The sequence below is a fragment of the Eurosta solidaginis genome, chromosome 2 (assembly GCF_040869045.1).
Source record: "Eurosta solidaginis isolate ZX-2024a chromosome 2, ASM4086904v1, whole genome shotgun sequence".
NCBI lineage: Eukaryota > Metazoa > Arthropoda > Insecta > Diptera > Tephritidae > Eurosta > Eurosta solidaginis.
The window spans coordinates 175,755,912-175,778,673 of NC_090320.1; the positions used below are offsets into that span (position 1 = coordinate 175,755,912).

Here is a 22,762-nt window from a genome sequence, read left to right on the forward strand (position 1 = left end):
AATTGTCACGTACACCTGTAAAAAGGTGGATCCGACCCTTTGCGCTATCAAGGTGGAATGTCCCCCAGCTAGCTCAGGGCGAGAGGTCGGGGCCCTTAACCCTTGTCCACCTTCTTGCGGGGCGGATGTCACAATCATCATAATACTTACATCCATGCACACAGACGGACAGACGGACGATCCGCGTGCCACCTAAGGAATTTTTTTGATCAAATGTTGCATTGTCACCGAGTTCTGACACACGGCCCAAGGTTCAAGTCTCTAGCTCACCGGCAAGTTCCTCAAAAATCGATCGCAAATTTCCCCTCGTTTTTCAGGGATTTGTAGTTATCTCAACTAGCACACCACCATTTTCTTAATATCTCGATCCATGGCCACCTATCGAAATTTTTTTGATCAGATATTGCATTGCCACTGGGTTCTGACTGACGGCCCAAGTTTCAATTCTCTAGCTCACCGGGAAGTTACTTAAAAGTCGATCGAAAAATTCCCTGCGTTTTTTCAGGGATCTTCGTGTATCTCGATTCGTCTGCCACCTGGCGGCATTTTGTTTTCCAAGAATTGTAGTGCCATCGACTCGCAAACTATGGGCTAGTCTCTGGATCACCGAGAAGTTAGTTAAAAGTCGATCGCAAAATTTCCTTTTTAAATTAAATTTTCTGTATATATCGATCCGTGCGCCACCTAGCGGATTTTTTCACTTGCATTGTAATGTCCCCCAGATCTGAACTATGTTCTAAGGAACAAGTGTCTAGCTCAACGGGAAGTTACCGAAAAATACTTTTCCGTGGGTCAAAAATTCGTGTGAAAATGAGGGGACAAACATGAAAGGGGCTTAATATAAAGTTAGTAAAAATGTAAAAAAAGGTCAGGGTAATTAAGGAAATTTTCCAACTTTTCTAGAAATAGCTTATTACCTGCATCTATGCACTTTTACAAAATCTTTTATATAAGAGAAAGCAGTTAAACCGATTTAGACCATTTTTACTGGAAATATTTCCTGTTAAACACCAAATTTTTCGTCAAGTTATGGTTCCAGAAACGTTGGGAAATGCATTTTAGGAAAGGTGCAGTGCCACGCCCATTTTTCAAGATTTGAATTTTTTCCCATTTCTTGTTATAATGGCTTAAAATACGATTGGTATGAAACTAATTTTCGCTATGATTTATCTTATTATTTTTGTCTACGACCCTTTTTAAAGTCATTTATATAAAAGTGGGCATGGTCCTTAACCAATCTTATTAATTTTTACTAGAAATATTTCCTGCTATAAGGAAATATGTGTACCCAATTTTGTTACGATATGTACATTTTTCTTCGAGTTATGGCTCCCGAAACATTGAAAATTGCTTAGACAAAAAAGGGGCGGTGCCACACCCATTTTCAAAAATTTTAGTGTTCTCCAATTAAATGTCATAATTCAATTTAGAAAGTAAAATTCTATTGATACAGCTCTATTTCGCTAAGATATAGCTTATTATTTTCGTCTACGACCCTTTTAAAATCTTTTATATAAAATTGGGCGTGGTCATTAACCGATCTCGCCCATTTTTTCTAGAAATATTTCCTGATATAGGGAAAATTTATGTACCCCATCGAGTTATGGCTCCCGAAATATAGAAAATTGCTTGGTCAAAAAAGGGGCGGTGCCACGCCCACTTTTTTAAATTTTAAGTTTTTCCTATTTATTGTTATAAATCCACTTGTGAAATGAAATACCGTTGATATAAAGCTCCCTTTTGCAAAGATGTAGCTTATTTAATTCGTCCACGACCTTTTTAAAAATCTTTTATATAAAAGTCGGCGTGGTCCTTAACCGATTTCGTTAATTTTTCTTCAAGGCCTTCCTTATAGTAAAGGCAACCTCTGCCGAATTTTGTTACGATAGGTTCAACGATTTTTGATTTATGATTAATAATATTTGTAAAATTGATTTTATCACAAGTGGGCGGTACCACGCCCATTTAAACAAATTTTTTCAAATTTTTATCAAGAATATCAATATCAGTGCATACCTCAAATTTCATCATTCTAGGTGTATTATTTACTAAATAATCAGCTTTTATATGTTTCCAAATATGTTATATATATAAAAAGTGGGTGTAGTTATCATCCGACCTCGCTCATTTCCAATACCAATCTATTCTGGGTCCAGATAAGCTCGCGTACCAAATTTGGTGAAGATATCTCAATATTTACTCAAGTTATCGCGTTAACGGACAGACGGACAGACGGACGGAGAGACGGACGGGCATGGCTCAATCAATTTTTTTTTCGATACTGATGGTTTTGATATATGGAAGTCTATATCTATCTCGATTCCTTTATACCTGTACAACCAACCGTTATCCAATCAAAGTTAATATACTCTGTGTGCTAAGAACGCTGAGTATAAAAAGCTCTCTCATGCTTGAGATTTTAGTCTGTTACGGGCATTAGAGTGGGCTTCACGTGGTATGATATAACATTCAGAATAGTAAAGTTAACTGCTCGTCAAGGTAAACCACTTGCAATCGAAATGGATATTACAGGGCACCGATACGAACTTAAGTGTTATTCAAAGTGTTATCCTCATCATAGATGCCAACATATTAAGATTGGAGAGAAAAAGTGACGGCAGCTGCCGTGGACATGCCATCTTATGTCTGTAACAAAGTCCTTGAAAAAATAGAGGAAGCATTAAAATGCATAAAGTGCGCGTGTGCAGAATTTTCCCAATTGAAGGAGATATTAATAAAAAAAATCCAAAAATTTAAGCAACAAATGTTTGTTATTAATATGCTAATGCTTCAGTGTATTAAATACGTTTTTATGTAACTGATGTGGTGTCAAGACGTTCAAAGTAAATACAAGAATATTATTAAATTGTGATAACAGTAATTGAAATAAAATTTTAAGAAAATAATTTCAGCAATACTGCATCTACACATGTACAACGTACGTACATAATTTCATACATTGCACATACATACGCTGAACTTTTAATAATACTAGTAACTTGGTGTGATATACCGACATATTAAGAACGAGCTTCTATTCCAGTTCGTGTCGTGCTCCTTTTTGATATTTCTTTTTGGTGTGATAGGTGAGAAAAATTAAAAAGTAAATAAATAAGTGAATTTGTTATATGTTAAGCCATATTTCGTTAAAGTCATATAAGCGTTTATAGCTCCTTTATTTGGTTCCACAATTCCCAGCAAACGGGCTCCCTCTCCATATAACTATTCCGACTCTTCACCTACCAACACTCCCACTTTCACTCCTTCTCCAACCCCCAAACGAAACTCCCGTTTTCAAACAAACCCCAATAAACATTTTATAGAGTGAGAGACAATAACAACGGAGTTATACCACTTTTAGAAAGCCATTTATGCATGCAGTGAATGTAAAAATTTCAGGTTTGTTGGTTATGGCTTTGTGAATTAGGCTAACGATATGTACATATGTAAAATAAATAAAAAATAGTTGCTTAGTTAAAAAGACCTAATTAAGCCTTTTCCTTTTAAGGGTGTAACACCGCTTATTGAAAAATTCATAAAATACATGACATAATCGCACACATAACCATTCTTACAAGATTTGATTTAGATATGGTTTTTGAATTTTCGGATCAGCCAATGCCCGTCAGGTCTATGTGGAGAAGGACTACCTTTTAAGTCCTAAACTTATCCCAACTTAAACTACGTGTTCGCTTTAAAGTAGTATCACTTGTTAAGATACCGACCAATGTTTTTTGTGTAACTGCAACTTTTAGAATATTGCTAATATACTTACATAGCTCAAACACCGAACATGTCAAAATTATGTACCCTATAGCACTAAAAACTCAATTATAAATATGTGTACAGTGAGAGAAAAAACGTTTAATTGAGGCAAGTGATAATACACACAGCAGAGTCGAAAGATATTGCCAAGCTTAGGATCACAAAACTGGGGATGAAAGTCTTACTTTTAGTTTGCCAGTTGCTGCCTTGGACAGTTCCACTTTCCTAGACGTTCTGGCCTCAGCGACGGCAACCCCCCGACGGGTTTCATCGTACAACGTTTTCAGGCCGTAAACCCAACTACACTGGGTACTTCGATGTTTAGGCAAGGACGCCCAGTCTCAGGGCCACAACAGCATTTGCGCCTTGGCTTCTCTGAACCCAGGCGCAGTCACCCATAATTTACCCTCAGAATGACAACGTCTTGCCCGCTGCGCTTTAGAATACTACAGGTTAAAAGTAATTGGTTAACTGAGAAGATCACAGAGATAGTCGATTTTATGAAGTGGCACAACATCCGCATTGCAGCGATCCAAGGGACTAAACTCACGACAAGATCTGCTTTGGAGACTTTCTCTGGATAAAACGTTTACCACTCAGTGCAATATAATCTATTTGATCCCCACATCGGCCGAAGGAACAATGTCTTTGAACCTCAAGGCATATCACCTATTGCCCAGTGGTTACTGCCCTGACATCAGCGCACTACTCCTGGCGAAAATCACATTATTCTAGACGATTAATGACCACCAAGATCTGTGACATTCTCATCTACAGACGAACAGCAGGAGTGAGATGTTGGCGGACCATAAAGGAACACGTAAGGAAGTCCAAGTTTGGGTGAAATCGAACATTATATCCCCAGCTGTACATTTGAAATGCTGTTGTTGTTTGTTTTGTGTGCTTAATAGTGTTACAAGGCTGCGCAATAATACATATACTTATGGTTCTATTCTGAACTAATTTTTCTTCGAATTATGGCTCCAGAAACATAGAAAATTGCTTAGTCATAAAAGGGGCGACCACGACCATTTTTTAAAATTTGAAGTTATTCCTATTTATTGTTATAAACCATTTGGGATATGAAATACCATTGAAATGAAGTTATTTTTTTGCAAAGATATAGCTTATGTTATTCATCCACGACCCTTTTAAAAATCTTTTATGTAAAAGTGCGTGTGGTCCTTAACCGATTTCGTTGATTTTTCTTCAAAGCTTTCCTTATAGTAAAGGCAACCTCTCTTTCGAATTTTTTTACGATAGGTTTAACGATTTTTGATTTATGATTAATAATATTTGTAAAATTGATTTTATCACAAGTGGGCGGTGCCACGCCCATTTCAAACAATTTTTTCAAATTTTTACCAATAGTCTCAATATTAGTCCACACGTCAAATTTGAACATTATGGGAGTATTATTTACTAAATAATCAGGTTTTATATGTTTTCCAAAATGTTATATATATATAAAGTGGGCATGGTTATCATCCGATTTCGCCCATTTTCAAAACCAATCTATTCAGGGTCCAGGTAAGCTCGTGTACCAAATTTGGTGAAGATATCTCAATATTTACTCAAGTTGTCGTGTTAACGGACAGACGGACGGACATTGCTCAATCAAATTTTTTTCGATACTGATGATACCCTGTGTAGAAGTACAGCTGGGTATAAAAACGACGTTCTGCACGATAAACGGGGACGTCCCACACGTATGGTAGGAAGCTGTCATACTACGCCAGACATTTCCATCGTAAGGTTAGGACTTGTTGACAACTGGCAGCCGATGGTAAAATTGTCCTCCTACACATACTCCTTTCTCTTGAGCGATCCGCCGAATTTATCACCGCTGAAAAAAAGGAAAGTAGAAGATTGCAAACCTTATACAGACAATCGCTTTGTTGTCCTCACTATCCCGACTAAGGCCCGTCAAGGGTAGCGTGCTTTCCGCGAGGTCATTTAATGCACGCCGGCTCATTTTATTTCCACCGGAAGAATCCTGGAAATTTAGAGTAGGCCACAACTCTAGCGAGAGAACATGATCTTATAAGACGATCCCCAAATAAGGGATATAAACCAACGCATCAGAATTCTTGTGGATGAACACAAGTTGGCGAATTGGGAGGAACAATTAAAGCATTGTAACCTCTCTGCCAGTGTGGGTAAGCTATGGTTACCATAAAGTCCCGATCGAAACTGACTAAACACAACGACAAGATATCGATCGCTTTGGGTTCACAAAGCCAGGCTGAGGGCCAAGAGACGCACCCTACTACCATCACCGCGAAAGAGGTTGAAGATGCTATCGTTCATGCTAAACCATCTAAAGCGGTAGGCTCAGACGGCATAGCCATGTCGATTCTTAAAAAACTTGGAAAAGAGGAGACGATAAGCAAAAAAGAGGACACCGATAATATAGCTTCAGCTTACTTGTTGTGCATAAGAAAATGAAATAGCAATTTAGGTTAGACAAGACTACCACAAGAAGTGGTACTGATGTAACTAGTTTTAAGCTTTAATATAAGTGTTTAGTATTGTAGTGAGTATCGCAAAAATTCAAGTGCATCTACTTCTTCTGTTTATGTTGTTTTTGCGAACGTATAATTAATATATGTCTTTTCTTTTTTAAAAATAAACAGAGCCGCCCCTGATGATGCTGAAATTTGTCAGCGAAACGTTGGGCAGAATGGTGAATTGAATTCCTTCATTTGCATCAAAATAAATGGATCAGCCATGTCTGAAATAATTCATACAAATCTAATGTATACTGATCGAAAAAATTACAGCAAAGAGGGATTTAATTATCTAGCCCATGTCTTCAACCTGTCCCTGTCCACCTTCGTCATCCCCGAAAAACGGAAAATGGCCAAGGTGGTTGCGCTATTAAACGGTCATTTCTTCCTTCAAGTATCCAAAGGTGGACCGGAAACTATCTGTCAGGACGGCAAGCATCGGTCCAATTCAAGAACGTTACATCCACCCCAGAAGAATTAAACAAGGGGTACCACAGGTGGTGTCCTATCCTCGCTTTTGTTTAACTTCAACATATCGAAGCTACATTTGCCACCAGAAGGAGTCACATTTGTATCCTACTCCGATGACTGCACAATAATAGCCACAGGTCCCGGTCCACACTTCGATGATAATGTAATAAAAGAAAAGGAGCTCTCTTCCTGATCTATCCAGTCATTGACATTGTCACCAACCAAATTTTCGGCGACCTTATTTTCAACATGGACACGGCAAATGTCGACCATATTGGACATCGATGGCATTACGCTACCGAGTGTCTTACACCCACGACCAGGATCTACATTTTGGAAGTTATGCAACCGCAATTTAACCTAAAATCCAGAGCCGTAAGAATCATCAAATTTCTTGAGGGCAGCATTTGGGGCAAAGACAAGGAAAGGCTCACCACCACTTACAATCAATTGGCAACCTATTGCATGCTACGCGTCCCCGATATGATCGGCAAGCCTAAATGTTACTCACTGGAAGAATATACAGGCCAGTCAAAATACCGCTCTCAGAACCGCTACGGGCTGTCTTCCTATGTCCCCAGAACATCAACTACACAATGAGGCGAGAGTACTATACATTAGGGAGAGGATTGAAATGCTGAACGAACTGTTTCTGTTGAATACCCAGAGGCCTGGGCATCCCAACAGACATCTGATTGAAGAGGCCATACCTCCCACGGGCTTAATAAGTAATCTCCGTAAGCATGATGAGGAAATACGGCACTGAGAACACGAGGGGCATTTTGCCCCAGGCGCTACTCATAGGGGGCGGTAAATGGTCCGCAAAGCAAAACTTCCTTGATAATTTGTATTTTTATTTTAACTGATTTCTGAAAAAAAATTTTCTATACTAAAAAATGCATGCATATATCCGGAACACTTGCTACATATGGTTTTTGAATTTTCGGATCAGCCAATGCCCGTCAGGTCTATGTGGAGAAGGACTACCTTTTAAGTCCTAAACTTATCCCAACTTAAACTACGTGTTCGCTTTAAAGTAGTATCACTTGTTAAGATACCGACCAATGTTTTTTGTGTAACTGCAACTTTTAGAATATTGCTAATATACTTACATAGCTCAAACACCGAACATGTCAAAATTATGTACCCTATAGCACTAAAAACTCAATTATAAATATGTGTACAGTGAGAGAAAAAACGTTTAATTGAGGCAAGTGATAATACACACAGCAGAGTCGAAAGATATTGCCAAGCTTAGGATCACAAAACTGGGGATGAAAGTCTTACTTTTAGTTTGCCAGTTGCTGCCTTGGACAGTTCCACTTTCCTAGACGTTCTGGCCTCAGCGACGGCAACCCCCCGACGGGTTTCATCGTACAACGTTTTCAGGCCGTAAACCCAACTACACTGGGTACTTCGATGTTTAGGCAAGGACGCCCAGTCTCAGGGCCACAACAGCATTTGCGCCTTGGCTTCTCTGAACCCAGGCGCAGTCACCCATAATTTACCCTCAGAATGACAACGTCTTGCCCGCTGCGCTTTAGAATACTACAGGTTAAAAGTAATTGGTTAACTGAGAAGATCACAGAGATAGTCGATTTTATGAAGTGGCACAACATCCGCATTGCAGCGATCCAAGGGACTAAACTCACGACAAGATCTGCTTTGGAGACTTTCTCTGGATAAAACGTTTACCACTCAGTGCAATATAATCTATTTGATCCCCACATCGGCCGAAGGAACAATGTCTTTGAACCTCAAGGCATATCACCTATTGCCCAGTGGTTACTGCCCTGACATCAGCGCACTACTCCTGGCGAAAATCACATTATTCTAGACGATTAATGACCACCAAGATCTGTGACATTCTCATCTACAGACGAACAGCAGGAGTGAGATGTTGGCGGACCATAAAGGAACACGTAAGGAAGTCCAAGTTTGGGTGAAATCGAACATTATATCCCCAGCTGTACATTTGAAATGCTGTTGTTGTTTGTTTTGTGTGCTTAATAGTGTTACAAGGCTGCGCAATAATACATATACTTATGGTTCTATTCTGAACTAATTTTTCTTCGAATTATGGCTCCAGAAACATAGAAAATTGCTTAGTCATAAAAGGGGCGACCACGACCATTTTTTAAAATTTGAAGTTATTCCTATTTATTGTTATAAACCATTTGGGATATGAAATACCATTGAAATGAAGTTATTTTTTTGCAAAGATATAGCTTATGTTATTCATCCACGACCCTTTTAAAAATCTTTTATGTAAAAGTGCGCGTGGTCCTTAACCGATTTCGTTGATTTTTCTTCAAAGCTTTCCTTATAGTAAAGGCAACCTCTCTTTCGAATTTTTTTACGATAGGTTTAACGATTTTTGATTTATGATTAATAATATTTGTAAAATTGATTTTATCACAAGTGGGCGGTGCCACGCCCATTTCAAACAATTTTTTCAAATTTTTACCAATAGTCTCAATATTAGTCCACACGTCAAATTTGAACATTATGGGAGTATTATTTACTAAATAATCAGGTTTTATATGTTTTCCAAAATGTTATATATATATAAAGTGGGCATGGTTATCATCCGATTTCGCCCATTTTCAAAACCAATCTATTCAGGGTCCAGGTAAGCTCGTGTACCAAATTTGGTGAAGATATCTCAATATTTACTCAAGTTGTCGTGTTAACGGACAGACGGACGGACATTGCTCAATCAAATTTTTTTCGATACTGATGATACCCTGTGTAGAAGTACAGCTGGGTATAAAAACGACGTTCTGCACGATAAACGGGGACGTCCCACACGTATGGTAGGAAGCTGTCATACTACGCCAGACATTTCCATCGTAAGGTTAGGACTTGTTGACAACTGGCAGCCGATGGTAAAATTGTCCTCCTACACATACTCCTTTCTCTTGAGCGATCCGCCGAATTTATCACCGCTGAAAAAAAGGAAAGTAGAAGATTGCAAACCTTATACAGACAATCGCTTTGTTGTCCTCACTATCCCGACTAAGGCCCGTCAAGGGTAGCGTGCTTTCCGCGAGGTCATTTAATGCACGCCGGCTCATTTTATTTCCACCGGAAGAATCCTGGAAATTTAGAGTAGGCCACAACTCTAGCGAGAGAACATGATCTTATAAGACGATCCCCAAATAAGGGATATAAACCAACGCATCAGAATTCTTGTGGATGAACACAAGTTGGCGAATTGGGAGGAACAATTAAAGCATTGTAACCTCTCTGCCAGTGTGGGTAAGCTATGGTTACCATAAAGTCCCGATCGAAACTGACTAAACACAACGACAAGATATCGATCGCTTTGGGTTCACAAAGCCAGGCTGAGGGCCAAGAGACGCACCCTACTACCATCACCGCGAAAGAGGTTGAAGATGCTATCGTTCATGCTAAACCATCTAAAGCGGTAGGCTCAGACGGCATAGCCATGTCGATTCTTAAAAAACTTGGAAAAGAGGAGACGATAAGCAAAAAAGAGGACACCGATAATATAGCTTCAGCTTACTTGTTGTGCATAAGAAAATGAAATAGCAATTTAGGTTAGACAAGACTACCACAAGAAGTGGTACTGATGTAACTAGTTTTAAGCTTTAATATAAGTGTTTAGTATTGTAGTGAGTATCGCAAAAATTCAAGTGCATCTACTTCTTCTGTTTATGTTGTTTTTGCGAACGTATAATTAATATATGTCTTTTCTTTTTTAAAAATAAACAGAGCCGCCCCTGATGATGCTGAAATTTGTCAGCGAAACGTTGGGCAGAATGGTGAATTGAATTCCTTCATTTGCATCAAAATAAATGGATCAGCCATGTCTGAAATAATTCATACAAATCTAATGTATACTGATCGAAAAAATTACAGCAAAGAGGGATTTAATTATCTAGCCCATGTCTTCAACCTGTCCCTGTCCACCTTCGTCATCCCCGAAAAACGGAAAATGGCCAAGGTGGTTGCGCTATTAAACGGTCATTTCTTCCTTCAAGTATCCAAAGGTGGACCGGAAACTATCTGTCAGGACGGCAAGCATCGGTCCAATTCAAGAACGTTACATCCACCCCAGAAGAATTAAACAAGGGGTACCACAGGTGGTGTCCTATCCTCGCTTTTGTTTAACTTCAACATATCGAAGCTACATTTGCCACCAGAAGGAGTCACATTTGTATCCTACTCCGATGACTGCACAATAATAGCCACAGGTCCCGGTCCACACTTCGATGATAATGTAATAAAAGAAAAGGAGCTCTCTTCCTGATCTATCCAGTCATTGACATTGTCACCAACCAAATTTTCGGCGACCTTATTTTCAACATGGACACGGCAAATGTCGACCATATTGGACATCGATGGCATTACGCTACCGAGTGTCTTACACCCACGACCAGGATCTACATTTTGGAAGTTATGCAACCGCAATTTAACCTAAAATCCAGAGCCGTAAGAATCATCAAATTTCTTGAGGGCAGCATTTGGGGCAAAGACAAGGAAAGGCTCACCACCACTTACAATCAATTGGCAACCTATTGCATGCTACGCGTCCCCGATATGATCGGCAAGCCTAAATGTTACTCACTGGAAGAATATACAGGCCAGTCAAAATACCGCTCTCAGAACCGCTACGGGCTGTCTTCCTATGTCCCCAGAACATCAACTACACAATGAGGCGAGAGTACTATACATTAGGGAGAGGATTGAAATGCTGAACGAACTGTTTCTGTTGAATACCCAGAGGCCTGGGCATCCCAACAGACATCTGATTGAAGAGGCCATACCTCCCACGGGCTTAATAAGTAATCTCCGTAAGCATGATGAGGAAATACGGCACTGAGAACACGAGGGGCATTTTGCCCCAGGCGCTACTCATAGGGGGCGGTAAATGGTCCGCAAAGCAAAACTTCCTTGATAATTTGTATTTTTATTTTAACTGATTTCTGAAAAAAAATTTTCTATACTAAAAAATGCATGCATATATCCGGAACACTTGCTACAGGTAGCTGAATAATTGAAAGCATATATCTTGTTTTCTCACGTTAAAAAGTACTTTAATATAAACTGTCAAACGTGAATCTCAAACACGATGGAGCGCCAGAATACAATCGTCGTTGGGCTAGAGAATGTAGTAGAACACTCAGAACAATTAGCAGAGACACTAACACCACAAGTTACAGCAGAAGCGAAGCTACAGTTCTGTTGCAAAATATACAAAATTTTATATTCATAACATTAGTTCATTTCTGGTATGAAATCTTAACGAGGATTGATCGTGTGCAGCTCAGTTACAAGATCCGGAGATGAAATTTAGAGAAGGGTGTCATGATCTTGAATCAATAGCGCCTGAATTATCCGAAATTCGAGACACTCTCCGTGTAGAAGCGATAGAAAAAACGAAGTCTCTTTATGAAAAATGGGATATTGATACAGTAAAACGTGTAAGATGGCGCCGCAAAATGCGCGGAAAATCGGCTAGAGATATTGGTCTTTCCCCAGAATTTGAAATTTCTCCCGATATGAAAAGTGTTCTCCATCATCTCCAACAAGAAATAAGTACAAGATTTATACGACAAAATGACCTTAATTTTACATTTGGATTTCTCTTAGACGTTGGATATTTGTTAAACAAGACTTAGAAAGAAATTGTAAGAACGTGGGTGGATTTTATAATACAAATTTTTATAGAACAGAAATTTTTATCGAAATGTGTGACTGCAATTATTATTTCGCAGCAGAAAAGAAATTGAACCTAAAACTCCTTTAGAATTACTTACTTTTATAATCTCTTATGGAGAAGATGTTTTTCCACACTTGCGAGTGGCACTTCAAATACTCTTGACTATCTCAGTACCAATTGCTAGCTGCGAACGTTCATTCAGAAAATTAAAACTAATTTTGGCACATGTATTTACGACCAACGATGGGGCAAGGTCGCCTAAAAGACTTAATGTTATTAAGTGTGAAAAAAGAAAAATCTGAAATGATCAATTTTGATGATATTATTGATATATTTGCTTCCTTAAAGTCAAGCAAAATTTACACATAGATATTACTTTTACTAATGTATTATAATCATATTATTATTAAATATGTATTTGAGTCTACTTATAGATGATATCTTGAGCCCATGATAAAAATATCTTGAGAGCCATAATGGTTTTTTGTTTTTAAAAAAATTGTAAAATATCTCTCAAAAACTTTGTGGAAATGCCAAACCAAAGGACACAAACAAAAATTTTAACATATTTCACTTTTACAAATGCCCAATAAAAAATAAAAAGAAAATAGATCTAAAATTTGGTATGCATCTTTTCAGTTCGGTTTAATAGTTTGATTTATAATTTTTTTTTTTAATTGTACGATTTAACCATACACGGTCATAATTTGGTCATACCAGCATTCAGATTACTTCCATCATTAGAGATGTTGCAGGTCTTCGCAGCTGGTCGATTCACCTAGCCCAATTTTGGGATATTAATTTGTGGAGGTTGAATTTTTCCGACACCTTTTTCCCCCACTTTGGCGTTAAATGGGGCATTCCGATTTTGTTTTGATGACATGCAGAGAGCAGCGCACATATACATTTTCCTGTTTATCATCGACAAAACTAGGCGGCGTAGCCTTTTCCCGTCTGTTCTTGTATGGTTCTTATTTTTGTTGTTCAAATCCCTCGCTGCGTTAATAGGCTAGAAGACTCAAGAAACTTTAAATCAAATCCTCTAACGGAGGTCCAAGGAATCGAGCAGTTTCAATATGGTTTTACCAAAAAGAAGTAGCTATTACAGATTTTGTTCCACATTACAGACGAATAGATTACACAGGCCGACAAAATGAGACCAATTTTTTTGACCATAAACCGGACCATACTTTCCTAAAGGTTTTCGATGCGCTGAATTCAAATCTGGACGCAGAATTGCTCGATCGCGTCAGGATTTTGAGATATCCTAACCTAAATGTGCAAAAAACACCGTTTTTGCCTATTTTTGAGGTTATATATAAACGACAGATTTTTTTTTTAAGCACACATAGCATCTTAAAGAAGAAGTCTTTCTCTTACGAATGGCGTTGAGTTTGCTCAAATATTTTTTTTCGCTAAGATAGAGCAATTTAAAACTTATAAATTTGCTAATTTTCCTATAGCTCAAGACCACTGAATTAACGTAGGTATGATGCAGTAGAACACATACCTCTTACGATAAGTCTACAAATTTCAAGTTTACACATCTTAAGTCCAAATAACTCGATCCCGCAAACCCCAAGCTCACAGACGCCAATCCCACATACGCCAAACCCAAAAACTTCTAACCCGCAATTTTAAATCTATAAACCTAATGCTTAAACACCACAAGCCCACAAAACACAATCCCACAAATTATTAACATATAAACCCCAAGCCCGCAAACCCCAATGCCAAAACCCCAAGCCCAAAAACCGTAATACCCGAAACCCCAAGCTTATATACCCGTAGGCTACAAAGCTAAGCCTTCACCCCAAGTTCACAAACCTCGAAGAATTTTTACCGCTCTCAGCCGAACTCCATGTTTTTTTCTTTGTTTTTTTTTTCGTTTTTTTTTTGTTTTTTTTTTTATCCATGTTTTGTTTTGTTTTTTTTTTTTTTTGTTTTTTATGATTTGCTTTATTTTCCTTGTCTTTTATATTTTTGATTGTAATTGAACTTTTTGTGGTTTATTGGTGATTTTAGATTCTTTATCTAATTTTTTTTTATGAAAACGTTGTCGCTTCACTTCAAATGATCGGTTATGCGACTGACGACGATGTTCGGCAAATCCATCATGTTTTTCAAGGACCAACAGTAGTCGGCCATCATCCTTTCGTCCCATCTTCCCTGATAATGCCGCTCTTTTTGTTTGATGTCTTGATGAAATCTTTCTCCCATTTCTTCACTCTTAGCTCCATTGTTTTCTGGAAACCTGTCCAAGTGTGAAAAAAGATAATGTAATTTGAACTCATCAAACAACCTAACTTTTCAAAATTAGTCAACATAGTAGAAACAATAGTTTTGTAGTTTGGAGCCCGAGTATTTCCAAGAAAATGTTGTACAACTCCTTTAAAACTTATCCAAGCATTTTCTCCTCAGATTATGTAGGAAATTTTGAATGAAGATACTGAAAACAATTAGCATTTTTATCCAGTGCTTTAACAAATTGCTTCATCAAACCAAGCTTAATGTGGAGGTGGTAACAAAATATTTTGACTGTCTACAAGACTCTCATGGATGACGTTTTCTCCACCAATGTCCCATTTTTTTTCTTTTTGGCCAATTCTTTTGCGTATAATGCTTTGTTCGCGCACGACTATCCCAAAGGCAAAGAAAACATGGATGTTTTGTAAATCCTTGTTGTAGACCGAGAACCATTTGGACCATTTTAAAATCACCACAAATGAGCCATTTTTGAGAGTTGTAATCAATTTTTTCTAAAAAAATTTAAAACTTTAATAAGATTCCTTCATTATAACTGAGTGAGCAATTGGGATCGCTGCAAAATCATTGCCGTTATGGAGTAACACTGCTTTTAAACTTTCCTTAGACGAATCTATAAACAAACGCCAGTCTTCTGGTTTATACATATCTGGTTTATTAACAATTGTTTTTGTTTTTATCGGCCTATTGATAAATCATTCAAGGTTCCAATCGAGCTCAAGGCCAGAACAACCTTGAATGACATACCTGGTTTATATAAATTTATAAGCCCTTTTATATCATTACAGTATACAAGAGAATTTTCTTTTGAAAAAAATTTTACAAATTTCTCATCTCTTTTTCTATACGTCGTTATCTTTTTCCCAGGTAATAACATATTTCTTTCTTTAAGCCTTGAAGCCAATAGTTCAGATCGATCTTTTGGAAGATCAAGATCACGAATAAGGTCATCCAAACCTTCTTGGTAGAAAAGTTTTGGATCGTTCTCGCTTGATGAACCTTCAGAAAAACTCGTTGTTTCTTTCTCAGCCTCATCTATACTTTCAATTGAAACTACATTATTTTCTTCAAATCTTTCTATTTTTCCTTTCTTAGCAGGCGTTACACTCTCTACATTAGGATATTTCATTATTCTTTTGTTCCTTTTGTTAAAGCCACTTACATTGCTTAAGCAAAAATAACAGTCATTACCGTGATCTACAGGCTCGCGCCAAATAGCTGGTTGAATGACGACCTCTGTTTTAACTTCGTCCCATCTCCCCATATTTGTTCTACAAGCATTACAAATAGATTGGGGTACCCATGATTTATCTAAGTTTCTCATTGGCTTATTGTAACATTTAAGATATGATCCTTTTATCGAGTTATTTATTGATCTACAAAATTCCTGTGGTTGAAAGTCTCCACAAACATTGCAAAATTGGTCTTTCTTATTGCCACAGGGAGTTCTGTCGATTTGCATTTTACCTAATATTTTTATTAAAATTTATTTAATGTGAAAAATTTGAAGAGACAAGGGATACAAATTGTAGACCAAGGGTGGGGTTTTTGGAACGATTTCCCTTCATCCTTTGTCAAATAAGGGAAAATCACCATGTAGGAAAATGAATCTAGGGTAACCCTGGAATGTTTATTAAAGAGTATTTTAAAAGGGAGTGGGCTTTAGTTCTATAAGTGGACGCCTTTTCGAGATATCGCCATAAAGGTGGACCAGGGGTGACTCTAGAATGTGTTTGTACGATATGGGTATGAAATGAAAGGTGTTAATGAGGGTTTTAAAAGGGACTGGCCCTTAGTTGTATATGTGAAGGCGTTTTAAAATATATCGACCAAAATGTGGACCAGGGTGACCCAGAACATCATCAGTCGGTTACCGCTAATTTATTAAATATGTAATACCACGAACAGTATCCCCGCCATGATTCCAAAGGCTTTTGATTTCGCCCTGCAGAACTTTTTCATTTTCTTCTACTTAATATGGTAGGTGTCACACACATTTCCCACCAATCCATAACCATGTTTCATCCTTTTTTCATATTTGGTATAGAATTATGGATTTTTTTTCACTTTTCGATATCGAAAAAGTGGGCGTGGTCGTAGTCGGATTTCGCCCATTTTTAATACCAAGATAAAGTGAGTACTGATAAGTACGTGAACTAAGTTTAGTAAAGATATGTAGATTTTTGCTCAAGTTATCGTATTAACGGCAGAGCGGAAGGACAGACGGTCGACTGTGTATAAAAACTGGGCGTGGCTTCAACAATTTTCACAGAAAACAGTTATCGTCATATAAGCTAAATTTCACAAGGATTTGTAAATTTTTGTTCGACTTATGGCATTAGAACTATTCTAGACATATTAAATGAAAAAAGGCGAAGGCTCGCCCATTTTGAAATTTTTTTTTATTTTTGTATTTTGTTACAACATATTATTAAGTACTGGAGTTGAATGCTGACATAATTTACTTATATACTGTAAAGATATTCAATTTTTTGCTAAAATTTTACTTTTAAAACTTTTTTTTTTAAGTGGGCGTGTTCGTCATCCGATTTTGCTTTTATTTAAAACACGTATAGTAATAGGAGTAACGCTCCTGCCAAATTTCGTCATAATATCTTCAACGTCTGCCAAATTACAGCTTGCGAAACTTTAAATTACCTTCTTTGTCCAAAATTTTACTAAGTAGTTTTCTATTTTGCGTCATAAGAACAAGCCACCTACCAAGTTCTTCGAAATTTTCGATATCGAAAAAGTGGGCGTGGTTATAGTTCGACAAAAACCAACTAACTCTATTGTGCCTCTTAGATTTTCTAAAGCTTTCGACTCGGTAAACCATGAAACTCTGCATGAAGCTAACTAATTATTTTGGTTTTGGTATTTCCGCAACGCATCTTATGCCGAGCTATTTAGGGGGAAGAACTCAACGTGTCAAAATTGGCTCACAATTGTCTAGCCTTAAACCACTGCTGACTGGTGTTCCGCGAGGTCCTTTATTGTTTAATCTTTTCATTAATGACATCTTCTATATCTGTCAGCATGCCAATATGCACGCTTACACTGATGACATTAAATTTTATTTATCGGGAAGGTATGAGGATACCAGTCATCTTTGTGTCAATAATGTCTTGGCATCCATTTCGGCTTGGGCCACGAAAAATTATTTGGCCTTAATAGTGATAAGTCTTACATCCTCCCGATATCTAAAAAAGCTATAGCTTTCTCAAATATTCTTCCTTTATATATTGGTGGTAATGTTCTAAAACTGGTGCCAAAAGTGACCAATCTTGGCTTTATCATCAACAGTAGCTTGACATGCGATGATCATGTAAACGCTATTGTCTGCAAAGTATACAATATATTAAGGAACCTTCGAACGTCAGCGGCATTTACTCCTCCCCATGTTAGAAGAAAGCTCGCAATATAGCTAATTTTTCCGGCTATATGCTATCCCGAACTGGTATACAGTAAGCTGAGCTCGCATTCTACCCATAAGATCGATGTAGTTTTCAACGTTACGTGCTATGTGTTCGGGTTAGACAAATTTGACCATATTTCGATTTGGAGAACACGATTACTAGGGTGTGATATAGCTGACTATCTGAAGGCAAGAAATTACAGTTTTCTCTGCAGATTTATTATATGTAAGGAACCTAGATATCTTTATGATAAGATAATTTTTCCCAGGTCCTCCCGGACGCATGATCTGATTGTTCCAAGCTTACCTCCTCGCGGCTATTCTTTGTCAATGCCATTCGTACTTCGAACTCGATACCAATGTCCATTCGCAGTAGTATTACTAAAAGCAACTTTAGGGAAGTTTTATATGCTTATTACCGGTAAAATACATTAATACTCTCTAGCTGATTTGTTCACAAGTTTCGCTATCTAAATAATAATGTGTCTGGATTTTTGACTTCATTCTTTACTTTTCTATATATGTATTTGCTTTTTTTTCTTGTGTCATGATCTTGCCTAGATTTAAGAATTATCTGTATTTTTGCTGTTCCATATACTGTTGTACTATAAGAGATCATAGATCTCATTGTACTAATGTAACCTATCAATAAATGAAATGAAAATGAAATTTCGTTCATTTTAAATAGCGAACTAAGATGAGTGCCCAGGAACTTACATACCAAATTTCATTAAGATACCTCAAAATTCACTCAAGTTATCGTGTTTACGGACGGGAGGACATGGCTAAATGAATTTCGCCCAGATCATTTTGATATATAGAAATCTATATGTATCTCGATTAGTTTATGCCGTTACGGGGTAACGTTATGGGAACAAAATTAATATACTCTGTGAGCTCTGCTCAGCTGAGTACAAAAATCAAAGTATACCTAGTGTTAGAAGAAGCAAAGACTCAGCGCATATACGCCTTGGCAACCACGCTACTGTTGGCAGTCATAATTCCGAAATAGTAAAATACTTCGTTTATTTGGGAACCATCATCAACTCTGGCAACAACATCAGCTCTGAAATACTGCGAAGAATCATTCTTGCCAATAAATGCTACTTTGGAATAGGTAGGCAATTGAAAAGTAAAGTCCTCTCTCGTTCCCGTCCTGCTATATGGTGCAGAAGCATGGACCATGACAACATCAGATGAAGTGGCTCTGGGAGTGTTCGAGATAATAGTTCTTCGAAAGATTTATGGACCTATACGCGTTGGCGATGACGAGTACTGAAGAAGATTTAACGATGAGTTGTACGAGCTATACGCAGACATCAACATAGTCCAGAGAATTAAAACACAGCGGGTTCGCTGGCTAGGCCATATTATGCGAATGAAAGATGACGCTCCGGCCCAGAAAGTGTTTCTATCGGAACCCGCCTACGGAAGCAGAGCTAGAGGACGGCCCTCTCCGCTGGAACGACCAGGTGGAAAACGATTTCAACTCCCTTCGTGTGACCAATTGGCGCCGGTTGCCAGAGAGAAGGAGCGACTGGCGCACTTTGTTGGACGGCCATAACCGTTTAAACGGTTAAGCGCCAATTAAGTAAGTAAGAGTAAAGTATCGCAACTTTACCTTGATACATTTCCCCGAAACTTTACCAAGAGCCGATGGTCAATATGAACAGAAGATGAACAAAGTTCACTCCATTAACACCATAGCTTGAGCATAAATTGAGATCGTCAATGATGCCGTAAAAGCTCCGCGTTTAACTTAAACCGACTTTTTGATAATGGTGGAATGGGAGACGATTTCTGCATATAGTGGTAAAAGAAAAGTATGTGTTTATTGTCCAGAAGCAATAACTCCAACAAAATTATTAAAAGCTGCTAACTCCAAAAAATTTCAATACATTTTAACTTGTCATGCAATAGAGCTTTTTCGTTCTACTGTGAAATTGTGGATGTAGTTAGCAGCTTGATGGACGATATATTGGTACTGAAAATGGTCGACATCAGATTATATCCACGTTTACTTTCAAAAATGGGAAAAGGGAATGTTTTAACAAATACTGATGAAGTGGTGAAAATTGGAATGCACAACATTGCATTACAATTTTGTAAAATCAGCGTGGCGCCGCCCACATTAAGCAGAAGAAAACCTTAAAGATTTGCAAATCGTTAATCAGAATCCGTTGATATCACTTTGCAATACGTCTCTGAATTTTAGATCCGATCAAAAGCGGATAAGGACCATGCCTACTTTAAAGAAAAGGGCCTTACAGTTTTCATCTGAACAAAATTTCCAATATATATAGATTTATGGTTTGTAAAAATACAACCAGAAAAGATAGACTTATCAAAAGGGTCCTTTCTCCCTTCAAGTATCCAAAGGTGGACCGCAAACTATCTGTCAAGACGGCCAGCATCGGTGCAATTCAGGAACGTTACATCTACCTCAGAAGAATTAAACAAGGGTTACCACAGGTGGTGTCCTATCCTCGCTTTTGTTTAACTTCTACATATCGAAGCTACCTTCGCCACCAGAAGGAGTCACCTTTGTATCCTACGCCGATGACTGCACAATAATAGCCACAGGTCCCGGCCCACACTTCGATGATCTATGTAATAAAAGAAAAGGAGCTCTCTTCCTGATCTATCCAGTCATTGACTTTATCGGCGACGTTATTTTCAACATGGACACGGTAAATGTCGACCATATTGGACATCGATGGCATTACGCTACCGAGTGTCTTACACCCACGACCAGGATCTACACTTTGGCGAGTATGCAACCGCAATTTTACCTAAAATCCAAAGCCGTATGAATCATCAAATCTCTTGAGGGCAGCATTTGGGGTAAAGACAAAGAAACGCTCATTACCACTTACAGAGCAATTGGCCTGACGATTGCATGCTACGCGTCCCCGATATGATCGGCAAGCCTAAATGTTACTCACTGGAAGAATATACAGGCCAGTCAAAATACCGCTCTCAGAACCGCTACGGGCTGTCTTCCTATGTCCCCAGAACATCAACTACACAATGAGGCGAGAGTACTCTACATTAGGGAGAGGATTGAAATGCTGAACGAACTGTTTCTGTTGAATACCCAGAGGCCTGGGCATCCCAAAAGACATCTGATTGAAGAGGCCATACCTCCCAGGGACTTAATAAGTAATCTCCGTAAGCATGATGAGGAAATACGGCACTGAGAACACGGGGGCATTTTGCCCCAGGCGCTACTCATAGGGGGATCTAAATGGTCCGCAAAGCACAACTTCCTGGATAATTTGAATTTTTATTATAACTGATTTCTAAAAAAAAAATTTCTATACTAAAAAATACATGCATATATCCGCAACACTTGCTACAGGTAGCTGAATAATTGAAAGCATATATCTTGTTTTCTCACATTAAAAAATGCTTTAACAAAAACTGTCAAACGTGAACCTGAAACACAATGGAGCGCCAGAATACAATCGTCGATGTGCTAGAGAATGTAGTAGAACACTTAGATCAATTAGCAGAGGACACTAACAACAAGACTGACACCAGAAGCGAAGCTGCAGTTCTGTTGCAAGATATACAAAATTTTAGTTTCATAACATTAGTTAATTTCTGGTATGAAATCTTAAGGTGGATTGATCGTGTGCAGCTCAGATTACAAGATCCGGGGATGAACTTTAGAGAAGGGTGTCATGATCTTGAAGCCTGAATTATTCGAAATTAGAGACACTCTCTGTGAAGAAGCAATATAAAAAGCGATGTCTCTTTATGAAAAATGGGATATTGATACAGTAAAATGTGTAAGATGGCGCCGCAAAATGCGCGGAGAATCGGCTAGGGATATTGGTCTTTCCCCAGAATTTGAATTTTCTCCCGATATAAAAAGTGTTCTCGATAAGCTCCAACAAGAAATAAGTAAGATTTGCACGACTAAAGGACCTTAATTTTATATTTGGATTTCTGTTAAACGTTGGATATTTGTTAAACAAGGATAATAACGCCTTAGAAAGAAATGGTAAGAACTTCGGTGAATTGTATAATACAAATTTCGATATAACAGGACTTTTTATCGAAATATGTGACTGCAAATTATTACTTCGCAGCAGAAAAGAAATTGAACCTAAAATTCTGTTAGAATTACTTACTTTTATATACTCGTATGGAGAATATGTTTTTCCACACTTGCGAGTGGCACTTCAAATACTCTTGACTATCTCAGTACCAATTGCTAGCTGCGAACGTTCATTCAGCAAATTAAAACTGATTTTGGCACATGTATTTACGACCAACGATGGGGCAAGGTCGCCTAAGCGATTTAACATTATTAAGTATGGAAAAAGAAAAATTTTAAATTTTAAATTTTGATGATATCATTGATATATTTGCTTCCTCATAGTCAAGCAATATTTACATATAAGCAGATATTAGTTTTACTAATGTATTATAATCATATTATTATTTAATATGTATTTGAATCTACTTATAGGTGATATCTTCAGCCCATGATAAAAATATCTCGAGAGCCATAATAGTTTTTTGTTTTTAAAAAAATTTTAAAATATCTCTCAAAAAATTTGTGGAAATGCCAAACCAAAAGACACACACAAAAATTTTAACATGACTTTTGACTTTTGACTTTTGCAAATGGCCGAT

The 22,762-nt window shown here is 37.8% G+C and overlaps 2 protein-coding genes across 3 annotated transcripts in view; both read left to right on the plus strand.

Annotated features, from left to right (window-relative positions):
• The first annotated feature begins 2,444 nt into the window (after positions 1–2,444).
• Positions 2,445–22,762, plus strand: part of LOC137240343 (probable G-protein coupled receptor CG31760) — a 1,391,529-nt gene continuing 1,371,211 nt past the window's right edge. The window contains exon 1 of one of the 2 annotated variants that reach the window (XM_067766452.1): positions 2,445–2,938. The gene's annotated coding sequence lies outside the window, so the exon portion shown is untranslated. Of the gene's footprint in view, positions 2,939–2,969; positions 3,104–22,762 lie in introns of those variants that run through there. The other variant, XM_067766451.1, reaches the window with a different exon arrangement.
• Positions 2,975–22,762, plus strand: part of LOC137240344 (uncharacterized) — a 68,486-nt gene continuing 48,698 nt past the window's right edge. The window contains exon 1 of the mRNA XM_067766456.1: positions 2,975–3,086. The gene's annotated coding sequence lies outside the window, so the exon portion shown is untranslated. The remainder of the gene's footprint in view (positions 3,087–22,762) is intronic.